Source organism: Belonocnema kinseyi, chromosome 4 (assembly GCF_010883055.1).
Source record: "Belonocnema kinseyi isolate 2016_QV_RU_SX_M_011 chromosome 4, B_treatae_v1, whole genome shotgun sequence".
Lineage (NCBI taxonomy): Eukaryota > Metazoa > Arthropoda > Insecta > Hymenoptera > Cynipidae > Belonocnema > Belonocnema kinseyi.
Window position 1 is genome coordinate 38,877,814 of NC_046660.1, and position 13,302 is coordinate 38,891,115.

The window sequence follows — 13,302 nt, forward strand, 5'->3', positions numbered from 1 at the left end:
ATACAGGATTGTTTAATCATCAACAAAGATTAGATTTTATGAAAGTTAGAATTACCCTTTTTGTTAGGACAGATATACACTGGAAGTTATAAATCGCTCGTGTTGGAGTCCTTAAAATTCGACTCAAGAGATAAAGTTATGTCTTCAAGACATAGAAACTTGTCTCTAAGTCATAACTTGAGGTCTGGCTCCGTCTCAAAACTGAGACATGCTCAAGTCGAACTTTTCGACTTCAGCATGGCTTGATTAGGGGCAATTCAAATCGAACTCAAGTCGAAGCGTTTTTACTCAGGTATCCACTATTCCTCGGTCCAGTTGGGAAAACCAATATATACAAGAAAATTAAAATTTTTTCTTTGACTGCAAGAATGATTTTCGGTTTCCCTTACTATGAATCAGGAATTAAATATTAAAGTTCTACGAAATTCATTGCATGCCATTTTCTTATGTTACAGTTCGATATTTTATCGCATTTTTCCACCACAATTCCTGTGTACCGAATCAAGGGTTATATATTATTTATGATTCAAGTTTCATGACTTTTGGTACGCCGTTATCTAGAATTCGAATAGTACACACTCGTTTTTGATTCCCTTTGGAGTCCTCATTAAGTCCACACTTTTATACTCCACATTTTACTTTCTGCATTTTTTCCATTTTCCCTAACCAATCTTCTTTAACTATTTGACTAACTTTTTCAGCAACCATAATAACTGGTGCAGTAGTATTTCACTTCAGAACAGCTGAAGTAATAGATGCATCGATAACTTTTGATCCTTTAATTCCATAAACGCGTAACCTAGGCTCGACAACAGCTTCCGAATCTTCTTCAGGACCCATTTTGCATGTTCCAACAAGGTGATAAAGTGAAAGAACGAATGGTCTCACTACACAGATTCAATATTCGTCTGAGTTGAATTTAAATTTGTCGCAAGGAGGTATAGGGATATCATCAACTTTGACTTTAGACTTGTTCAAGACTTTAGACTAAGTTCAATTTGAATACCCTGAATGATACGTTTTAGATCCGGTTCGGCAGTGAAATATTTAAGATATATCAGAGGTGGACCCTAGACTGGATTTGTATCATTAGGTTTCATGAACCATCTACTCATGGAAGTGAGTAATGATATATCTAAATGGAATGCACGAGCATTTTCATGATTTACATTCAAAATAAATCGTATATCGGCTACCTTCGTATTTTTTTATACTTTGTGCAAAAAAAAAAAACTAGTAAGAAGCACTGGTGACGGCGTGGATCTGGAAGATTTTCATCTACTGATAAATTCTCAATGACTTTGATTCAATGTTTTTAAAGTTCCTCAGCTGGTCCCACACCCGAAATTATAAGGAGCCTTGGTGAGTTTATAGCACCTGCTGATACAATTGCTTCTTTCTTCGCCATATCTACCTCAGCAATGCCAGTTATTGTAGATGTATATGGGAAATTCTAAAGAACTTTTTAGTGAACTATAGTACGCTTTCAACCTCAGCTTTACTGTGCTAAATTAGTGCTAAATTATACATTTTACAGTGTACTTTTTCACGTGAAAAATATGAATTTATTTTCTCCAAATATCAATTCCTTTTAACGTAAGAATAATCCCTTATTTTTTCATGAAAGTTACTCTATATGGTTCAGTTCACAGCTGCGATATCGGTTGTATAATGTTTATTTTGAATGTGCTTCATGTAAAACTGAAATTGTCATATCGATCATGCTTTTGGAAAAAATTTTTAAACTGCTCTAACTAACTGAAAAAAGAGGCACATTAATCTGCATAATCGCGATTAATTCCTCTTCATAAGACAAACGAAGGTAAAAGATGACAAATAAACAAAATTCGACCGCGTAGATTTCGTAGAACAAATTAGTAGAAAATTGAGTAATTAATGAAAGTTGGTCACATGTTTTCATAATTATGTAACTACTTGTAAAGTAATAGCACAAATGTGAGATTTGTAGGTTTATTTTACATATATACCTCATATTATTTCTAATTATTGATACATTAATATATTTGACGGCGCTCCCACAACATTTAGAAGATGTTTGAGAATGAACTGAGTCACAAGCCAATTTTTAAAATTTTAATTTTCTCATGACTTCCTGACTTCACAGATACCTCACAAATTTTACAAAACCCATGGAAAACTTTTTTTATCATACTTGCCACTGAAAACGTTTATATGATAGTTAAAATATTGTTAATATGAGACACAAATGTGAAAAAAGGCGCGAAAATCCAAATCTAAAAGTTCTATGGAATTGCTCATATTCAACCTCAGTAGATTTTGTCGAAAATGGATTTATCAAAATTCTAGTTACGTAGATTTTATTCTTAACAATTAACTTGGACCTAGTTCCCCTAATTAGACGAATAAATGCTGCATTGGTACTTTCGCGAACTCCATTGTCTGTAGTTATTTGTGTTTACGTTATTCCTAATGGACTTGCGCCATTACCATCTATGGTTGGGTATCTGAGTTCGTTAAAAGCTTCTTCCATTATTTTTCCAGATCAAGAGAGAATAGAAGTTTTTGATGCGGTTAGATACCCTCCAGTTCAACGATAGCACAAGTTCTTTATAGCGATCTGAATAAAATGAGAAAGTTTCAAAATTTGATTCCATATAAATCTAAGAAAATGTAATTATCGTAATTATATTTGTTACCTCTGCTGTACAGCATGAAAATCAGTATACTTGAAACACTCATTACCTTAAAATTAAGTAAAAATATAATAACACGATATCTGTTGAAACTTGAGCATTCATCAATTGTGAAATATAAGATGTCAACAACTATAAACAATATGTACATAGATGAAATTATACGTTTTCACAAGGCATGGTGTATCCTTTGTTTATCAAACATGATCTTTCTTCTAGATTGGTTGTATAATACCAGTCGATCGCGGTTTTTTAAAAATTTGGAAATGAAAATCAGTAATATCTGCAGCAACTGGTTCCTTTCCTCCCGTTTCGAGCAGCAATACATAATAAAAATATGTGAACCAAGTTGCTCTACATTATATTTTAATTGAAAATGTTTAAAAATGATTATATCTTGACATCCAATCTTCGATTTCTGAAAGCCTATTTGCTACAATATACCCAGCAGAGCCAGCTCCTACCACGATAAAGTCATAATATTTTGGTTCAGTTTTCATTTGCTTTAAGAAAGACAGACATTGCAGCTACGATGACGGTTGTGATCCTTACTGTTGTCGACGTCAATCCGTAGTTTGTAACATTTAATATTTAAGTCGTCTTCGCAGCTACGGCCTTGATAGTTGGATGGAGGAGCTCCAACCCTGTTAGTACCTCCAACGCATAATGTAGCGTTGGTCTCAAAATCGCTGTGTAGATTCATATAAGTGTCTTTGGCTTAAAATACTAGCTTCTTCCCACGAGTCTCTTGAAATGCATTAAGTGGCTTCTACCTTTTTACACATGTTTTCCGGGTGCTCGATCCATAAAAGCTTCTTATCTAAGATCACTCATAGATACTTAGTTCGTCCTTTAATTTCCAGCCTTTATCCTCCCAATTTCAATTTATTCTTAGTTCCTCACTTATACCACCTGTTAAATACAACCTTGCTCGTCTTACTCGAATTGGCCGATAGCCTAGTCTCCCATGCACCAAGAATCCTGTTTCACCAGTGGTCACTGTATTACTCTGAAAAGTATATCCGGAAACTGGCCGCGCACGGTAATCATTATGTCATCCGCGTAGCCTATAACGTGGTATCCCTCACTAGTGAGCAGATGAAACAGTTCTTTCATTATCAAACACCACAGCAGGAACGATAAAACGTCTCCCAGTGGCCATCCTCCGACGACAGTTCCGCATAAAGTAGTATCATCCTTAGTCGTTGTTAGGTTCCTATTGCCCAAAATGTGGCAGATTCATTTCCTGACTGAAATAAGCATCCGCGGGTAATTGTGGCCACCCTGATTACGACCTTAGCGCAGCAGTTAAAGGCTCTTTCGATATCCAAAAAGGTTACAATCGCGCGGCCTTTTTGCTTTCGTTGTCCTTCAGTTGGGTTTACTGCTCTGTTTAAGGTCGTCCAGGTCGAGTGAACAGCTCTATAGGCATGTTGATAGTTGTGATGTGGCCTGCTTGATAAGGCCTTGTTGTGGCTATATCTATTTTCAAGTTTTTCTACTGATTTTGATAAGAAAGATGTGGTTTAATCTGACAGAAATACTTTGGGTTAAGTATAACCAATCCTTCTCACTTTCGGAATGAGACTACTCTCGTATTTCTCCATGTCGTTGGAAAATATCCTAGCGTCAAATAGCTCTAGCAAGTTTCAAAAGTGGACTGATGATGCTCTTTCTAGCTTTCTGTAAGAAGACTAGATATATCCCAGCCGAACCAGGAGACTTGTAAGGACTGAACAACTTCAGGGTTCACATGATCTTGGAGGGGGTAACAATTTCCTTGGCTAGCTGCCGTTTAGATCCATTTGGACAACAGGCAGCTTTGTTTGCCTCAGAGGTATCGCGCCCTGTCCTCCAGATCTTATGAAGCCCGGAAAATGTGCCTTTATTAGGCGAGTCAAGGTCTCCTCGTCCGATGTTGATAACCCCCGACGCTCCATTTTTGGAGTGCCACAAATAGCACCGGGGTTTTAAAAGAGAAACTTATATAGTCCAGCCTCCGTCGCTTCTTTCTAGATGTCTGTGCTAAAGTTAGGTCAGCTTTCTTAATTCGCCCTATGTATTGCACTTCTGAAGTCATCCCTCGTTGTCGTAAATAAGGTTCATAGTTTATCCGTTTTGTCAGTACTTTCACCTTTAAATCTCTCTCTAGTTTTCCTGCGTATCTTTATGAGTTTTCCGTTGAATCAGTGTGTCTCCTCAGTCTTTCGAACTCTCGTTGGTTGACAATTACTTTCATAAGTAGATTTGATGGCCGCCTTGAAGATATTAGCTTTCATCTACAGGGTATTAACTTCTCTAATATTCTTGGATTACTGGCTCACTTAGTGCCCGCGGGAACGATGGATTGCAACCCGAACTCTATCTATCAGTGATGTGAAAGATTAGATTCGTCTGAGGATCTCCACTTCTTGACATTGTTTATCAAACTACTGGTACTGACAGTGATGTCGCTGACTTCCTGTCTGTCTGAGTGATGAAACTTCAGAGTATTCCTCGTTTAAGAATATCTAAATCACTAGTGATATGGTATTGCAATAGATCATTGTCTCTTGACCTGATATCCGTGCTGCCCCTCAAAGTATGGTAGGAGTCTGCGTCGCACCATAGCAGAAGAGGAAGACTCCCTAAATTGCAGTATTCCACCAGTGTACATAACTTCACTGGTTGGTTGGTATCGCTGTCATATGGAAAGTAGGCCGAACCCCTGACCAGTTTCCTTATTCCTTTAGGAACTGTGGCTATCACAATCAGGTCTCTCGAAGATAGCTGTAGCAGCAGGAAAACGTTGACTCCCTTCCCCAGTATGCAGACCCTTGGTTTGACAGTCTTAGAGTCTCTGTAACAAATATTAGCCCCCCCCCCCCTGTGAATTCCAGCGAGTTATCTTGAACTACCTATGGTTCATGGATTAGTAAGAAACATTTAGGCCTGTTCATGATCTTTCTGTGTTCCGACAGGCTTCTTCTGCCCCTGGTCAGAAAGCCTAAAGTTCAAATATCCAAGGTGGTACAAGAGCATGTTATTAAGGGCAGCTAAAGCCCTTGTCTAAAACTAAGGAATTTGTACAACTAAGAGTTGTTTGGTACCTACCGCTATGTATTCTTCCTCAGGCTGATCATGCTGAACGAACTTGTGTATTATTAAAGTTTCTTATGATTGGCTTCCAGCTTTTATATCCTTGGTTGTATATCCAAACAGTGTGCTTGGCGGCAGTTGGCTCCGAGCTCTGGGAGCGAGTGGAAGTGACTTCGCGCAAAAGGTGTTTTCGAAACGTGTAACACGGCGTCATGGAAGATTCGATCGAGCAGCGGTACGCGATCAAGTTTTGTGTGCGCTTGGGCAAGAATGCAATTGAAACGTACAGTATGCTTCGAGAAGCCTTCAAGGATGACAGTAGTCAAGGATGATCGCAGTTAGGACGCTGGCATAAGGCATTTTTAGAGGGTCGAACTGAGGTCGCCGACGAACAACGCTCCGGACGACCAACATCCGCGCGAACCAACGCTAACGTGGAGCGTGTGCAGAAACTTTTGGACACCGATCGTCGATTAGGTATCAGACAGATCGCAGACACCCTAGACATTAGTACATTTGCAGTGCACGGGATAATAACGCAAGATTTGGCGATGAGAAAGGTGTGCGCATAGCTGGTACCAAAAGTGCTCACTCAAGAACAAAAGGACCTCCGAGTTTTGCGCTGTCAAGAATTGTTTGAATTGATAGAAAGCCCGGATCTGGCTCCGTGTGACTTTTTCTTATTCCTCCGCTTGAAGCAAGACCTTAAGGGCCACCGTTGGGGGACTTTGGACAACGTCAAAGCCCATGTTACATCATTTTTGAAGGCCATTCCGGCCGATGAGTTCGCGGCCGCTTTCGAGGCATGGAGATCACGCCTACATAAGTGTATTTCGTCAAAGGGAGACTACTTCGAAGATTCTGGAAGCTTTTGTACCAGTGAGATAAATAAATTTTTTTCCGGTACCCATGCGCATTACTTTTATAACGAACCCTGCATAGTCAAAACTGTAAACATATGATCGTGACGAGCTTACCAACACAACAAAACAAAAAATTGAAAACTTGAATGTAAGTAGCCCGCGAAAATTAAAAAGTCACCTTACTTTTTGAACACACCTCGTGTTTTGTAAATCGCCTCAAAAAAGCAGAAATTTCTTTTTAACAGTAGAATACTATTCTGATACAATGGATTGTAACTCATTGACAGAATTATCCTTGTTTTAAAGATTCTTAAAAACAACTTATATGATTAATTCCATCTATCTTATAGAAATTTATTAATTTTGGGTACGCCTTGACAATACTGACTCATCTTGTTTAAAGATGCGAATCTTTCTGAAAGCCTATAGACAAATTAAACATGAAATATGACTTGCTTTTCAGAAATTCATTTGCATCGCCCAAAACGATAAGAAAATTTTGATTATGTTTCTTTTTGATAAACCGACGAGGCAAAACCGAATTTCTATTCAACAAATACATTTGAAATGATTGCTGATGTAATTTTGTCTATTAAATTAAAATCGAATGCATTGCAATTGTGTCTTATAAATAGCAAATACTACAAGATTCAATACGCGAAGACATATATGAATAAACGGAGTGTATTAATTTTGTTTAGTGGTATGGGCTTGCCAATCTACTAACAGAGATCTGGAGCTCTGTAAATCAGTGAATTTTTAAAAATATTATTGATTAAAAATGGCTAAATAGTAATAATAAAAACTTTGAGCATTATTTTGTAGTACATTCGTTTACATCCTAGTGCGTGCGGTCTCTCGCTTTCAAATGTACTTATGTTCCTTTTAGAGTTGGACCATTAGAATTGTAAGTGATAGTATTTTTATAATAATTATAATATATATTACAAAATGTGTGTCACTCTTACTTGATGACAATGTGAAAATTCAAATTTCGTGAACAACCAATAGTTTTATCACAAAATGGTTGATAGAATGTTCGTAGGTTTTTTTAAGCAACAAACTTTTCTGTCTCACTTTTTGTCGCAATTTGTGTTGTTTACCTATACATTTTAACTTTTTATCATTTATTTAATTTTTCCCGTTACAAATAAAAACCATTATCCCTGTAAAAGAAACACTAAAGGAAATTTAACAGATCTTCCTTAAAGTAATGATTTTTCTCCATCTAGAATGAATTTTTAAAAAGTTGCAATTTCATTTTTCTCATTTCTATTTTGCATAGTTAAAATCATAAATATTGGCTGTAGGATTAAAGCGAATTAACTGGACCTGTATTTTTGAACCAAAAAAGAATGTAAGAAAGAAAATTCTATTTAGACAATTCTTTCAAAATTATCGTGCCGTCAGTCTACAGAGAAACAGGCTTACTAGCATACAGATAGACAGGCGTGTTAATAAAAACAGTTTTTTCACACAAAAATCCTCAAAACGCCAAGAATTGACGAAAACAGGATAGCTTCAGATTTATGTGAATCTAATAACTTCCATAAAAATTATGAGAACTAAAAAGACTTTAATTTAATTGTAGTACAAATATATAAAAATAGCTAACTCCAACCGCTATTATTGTTAGTGCTGATACAATGGCTGGTTAAAGAAAGAAAACTTTTTTGACGATTATTTAAAAAAAACATCAGAATGTTTTAAGAAATAATAAAATTTATTTAGTTGGCAAATGTTTGAAAAGGCAACCTTTTCTAAAATAAAAATTAAATAATTTAAAAATAAATTACGAAAAGCACAGTAACCTAATACGAAACTCTTTTCAGAGTTATAAAGTATATATACTATTACTTAACATATACTTATAAAAACTGATAGCAATTAGACAGGCCCACAAAAAAAAGTTGTCTGCACAAGACAAGTGATTAGGCTACTCTTATAGATGTTGAGCCGCTAAATCTGAATATGGTCTCAGGATTTTTCCTACTCGTCTCAGTTTTCCCCTAGATGCTAGAAGTATGGAAAAGCCTAGGGATTTTCTAGTCGCACAGGCCATACAAAAAATTTTTCTGCATGAGACAAGTGACTGGACTACCCTTATAGATTTTGAGCTTCTGAATCCCAATCTGGCCTCAGAATTTCTCCTACACGTCTCAGTTTTCCCCCAGATGCAGAAAATAGAGAAAAACCTAGGGATATTCTGGATGTTATTTTGATAATACCAGTATACGCGGAAATAGACACGTGGATGTTATATTCTTAAGTATTGCGACTTATAGAGACTTAATTTATACACATAAATTATCTAGTGTGCTTTCTGTTTCCCCTAGCTTGGGAGTTTCTAGGGAAATTGAAAACCTTCCTAATATTATATAGATTTTGTACAGGAAAAAATAACAAAAATGCCATATTCTTTGCAGATTTGCGTGCTAAATCTAAATTTTAACCCTAATTTTTTCGGGCTCGTTCCATTTTCCCTCTAGATGTAAAATTTAGGGAAAGGCCTAGGGAATTTCTCGATACACATGCCCACCAAAGAAAAGTTTTTTGTACGCGACAAGTGACTGATTTCGAAGGCAAAACTGTAGAGGATATTAGGTTTTTCTTATTTTTTCCCGTGTAAATCTATATAATCTGAGAAAGACCTTCAATTTCCCTAGAGTTACCCAAGCTAGGGGAAATAGAAGGCACACTTAATAATTTCTGTGTACAAGTTAAATCTCTACAAGTCGTTGCACTTAAGAATATAATGTCGATGTGTGTATTTTCGCATATTTTGGCATCATCAAAATGATGTGCAAATTTTCCCTATGATTTTCCTTATTTTCTGAATCTAGGCGGAAACTGAGACGGTTAAGTTAAATTCTAAGGTCAGGTTTGGATTCAGTGACTCAAAATCCATAAGAGTAGCCTAGTAACTTGTCTTTTTCAGAGAAATTCTTTGTATAGACTGTGTGACCAGAAATCCTTAAACTTTTCCATACTTTTACATCTAGGGGAAAACTGAGATATAAAGGAGAAATTATAAGGCCAGCTTCGGATTCAGCGACTGCAATTCCATAAGGGAAGCCTAGAGTCTCTTGCCTCGTACAGACAAATTTTTGGTATGGCCTGTGTGAACAGAAATCCCTAATCTTTTCCCTACTTTTTTCATCTTGGGGAGAGCTGAGACGAGTGGGAGAAATTATGAAGCCAGATTCGGATTAAGCGGCTTAAAATCTATAAGGGTAGCTCAGTAATTTATCTTGTGTAGACCGATTTTTTGTATGGCCTGTTTGATCAGAAAATCCCTAGTATTTTCCATTGTTTTTGCATCTAGGAGAAAACTGAGACGTGCAGGGGAAATTTTAAGGCCACATTCGGGTTCAGCGGCTTAAAATCCGTAAGGGTAGCCTAGTCACTAGTCTCGTGCAGACAAATTCTTTTTGTGGGCCCTTGTTATTACCTTATTTAGAACTTCAATTAACACATATTTTGGAAGCCAGAATTTATATATATATATGTGACAGTTATGTCCTTGGTTATATGATGTTGAAAATAAATTTTTTTATCTCTGAAATCCAGCTTAAATAATATAATACTAAGGGGTGGCGAATTAATTTAAAATAGCAGTATACAATTGTAGTTTAATTACTTTACCGCTCATAGTTGATAACCTTTCAATTCGATAGATCATACAGATTGTAAAATAATGGTAACAGAGAAAATATGTTAAATATAGTTCTATAATGAAATATTTGTATTGTATTTTCAAATGTTAACGGGTACATAATTTATTAAAGTATTTCATTTTGTAATAACTGGAATAACAGATGCGTAGATAACTCTTAATCCCTTCATTCCATAAACTTGTAACCTTGGATCAACAACAGCTTTCGAATCTCCCTAGGACCCACTTTGCATGTTCCAACAAGATGACGAACAGAAAACCCTAACTATCTTACCACACACATCCAATATTCATCTGAGTTAAATTTTAATTTATCGCAAGGACGCATAGGGGTATCATCAATTTCGAATTTATACTTTTTTATAATTGTGGTATTGAATATACTAAGTACAATTCCGATACCCTGAATTAGAGCGGACAAAACCACTGAGATACGCTGGTGTTACAATGGAAAAAGTACCTTTTTGCGCTTCTGCATAATAACTAAAGTTTTAAAATTTCTCTTCACATTCGTCAATATTATCATCTGAATTCAAAGTTATTCTTATTCCAAATACTCTTTCAGTAGATATATGATCCTGAAGATTTTCTCCGACCGATAAATTCTGAATGACTTTGATTCCATGTTTTTCAAGTTCCTCATCTGGTCCCACACCCGAAACAATTAGTAGCCTTGGCGAGTTTATAGCACCAGCTGACCTACCTCAGTAATACCAGTTTTTATATATGTATATTCAACCCCATTAGTTTTTTCTGAACACGGATTTATCAAAATTCTAGTTACGTAGATCTCATTCTTAACAATTAGGTTGGGCCTTGTTCCCCTGATTGGACGAATAAATGCTGCATTGGTACTTTTACGAACTCCATTGTCTGTAGTTAATTGTGTATTAGTTATTCCTGATTGACTTGCGCCTTTAACATCTATCGTTGGATAACCGAGTTCGTTGAAAGCTTCTTTCATTATTTTTCTTGATGGCGAGAGAATAGGAGATTTTGATACTGTTTGATACCCCCCGTTTCATCATAGATTGGGTTCTGTTGAACGATCTGAATAAAAATAGAAACTTTTAATATTTGATCCCATATAAATTGTGATTGTTGTCCTCTGTATTTTTAAAATACAGTCAAATTTCAACATAATTCCATCGAGAATTTCCCATTTTTTCCAAATTATCCTAATCATATTTATTCCCTCTGATGTAAATCATACCATTCACTGTACGTGTACCATCCATTACCTTAAAATTAAATACAAATTTAATATCACGATTTCTCCAAAATCTTCAGCATTTATGAATTGTGGATTATTAGAGGTTAAGAATTTCAAATAATATAGTACACAAATAAAATTATACTTTTCAATACGGCAGGCTGCATCCTTTGTTTATCAAGTACGATCCTTCTTCTGGTTGGGTTGTATAATTCCACTTAATTGCTGCTTTTTCGAGTTGAAAAAAATCAGGAAATTCAGCAGTAACTGGTTTCTCTTCTCCCGCTTTGAGCTTTGGTTCGATCTTTGTTTGCTTCAGGAAAGACAGAAATTTAGGCTTCCAGCATCGTTTGGCAAATTAAAAGCAAAGTAAAAATTATATTTAATCTAAATTATATATTTTGTTGAATGTTAATTCTATCGGTAGATAATTATATTTACCTTAATAAATGTTACATCCTCAGGGCAGAAAACCCACATCAGTGACGAAAAAATTGTTGCTATACATGTGCAGTAGTTTTCAGCACACGACTTTGGTATGAATGGCAGAAGCGAGGGGACAATCATCCTGTAACCTGGTCACAGTTGAATGGTTGCAAGGCAAACCATTCCAAGAGAGGGGGTTGGAGGGGGGGGGGTAGTAGAAAATTAAGATTAAAAGTAAAAAATTTAATGTGAAGTTAGTGCTGAAACGTGGAACTTTGAACATTTTTTCTTTCGAAAATAAGTCTTTCGTTATTTTGCTGAAATTGAGAATGTTTAAGTATAATGTTTTGTAATATGCCTAGCAAATGTTATCAAGCAGAAAACCTTAATTTTTTTCACATTTCAATTGACGACATTCAAACCCGAATTTGCATATCACCTCAGAAAACAAAAGGAGATAAATTCATTACTAGCTCTTTTTCCATTTATTGAGATAATTTATCAGAATTTATAACCCTATCGCGATAAGTGTATTATTATTAATAACACAATTTTGACACCCAATTTCGTATTTAAAATCACGCGGGATATATGCTACATTTTTGTAATAGGATTTTTAACATTGAAGGTCGAACCATTGACACATGAATATTCGTGATTATGAATTCTCTTTTGTTATTTCTCTTTCGCCTTATCAAAAAACAATGTATAACAAATTTGCAGTACTACAAATAGCCATACAGACAAAAATGTTCGTGAAATTCGTTTTCTGTGACTCAGGGGGTCTCAAAACATAGAGATTTGATGCAAATAGACTAACTCAAATTTTACGTGAAACCAATTCTCTCTCATTAGGAGGATAATTAAGGGTCTAGTTTGTCAGGTAGCCATTTTGTATAAAAAATAAAAAAGCGAGTGCATTTCGAAAATTGTTGTGACTACTTTTTTGCAAGATTCAAATATTCTATTTAAGTTTATTCGCACGATATGAAAAATAGTAAAAACGCGAAAACTTCTGCTTTTTAAATGCACTATAATACGATTGCAATAACTTTCTAAATTAAAAAAAATTGAAAATTCAAACTTTGATGACATGAAAAATAATAAGAGAATAAAAATTCCATTTTATAGTCAAACTATGCAAGGTACAAAACTTCACAATTCAACAAAAATTTTAGACTCAAAAAAGATATAACAATTTTTTCTTGGTCATTTTTTGATAGGATGCATGGCTTTTATGATATTCGAAAAAAATAAAGAGACAAAATTTGTTTAACCAAAAAATAGCTGCATATTGGTTATGGATATGAATAATCTTTTGATAGGATGCGTAGTTTTGATTTAATCATTGAAAATAATGTTAACAATAAA

General features: G+C 35.4%; 1 long non-coding RNA gene across 1 annotated transcript; it reads right to left on the reverse strand.

The window, feature by feature from the left end:
• Positions 1–10,420: 10,420 nt before the first annotated feature.
• Positions 10,421–12,872, reverse strand: LOC117171714. The gene is made up of 3 exons (XR_004466915.1): positions 11,947–12,872; positions 11,651–11,818; positions 10,421–11,342 (listed from the first exon to the last, which is right to left on the reverse strand). It is a non-coding gene; the product is annotated as an uncharacterized LOC117171714 (long non-coding RNA).
• Positions 12,873–13,302: the final 430 nt, after the last annotated feature.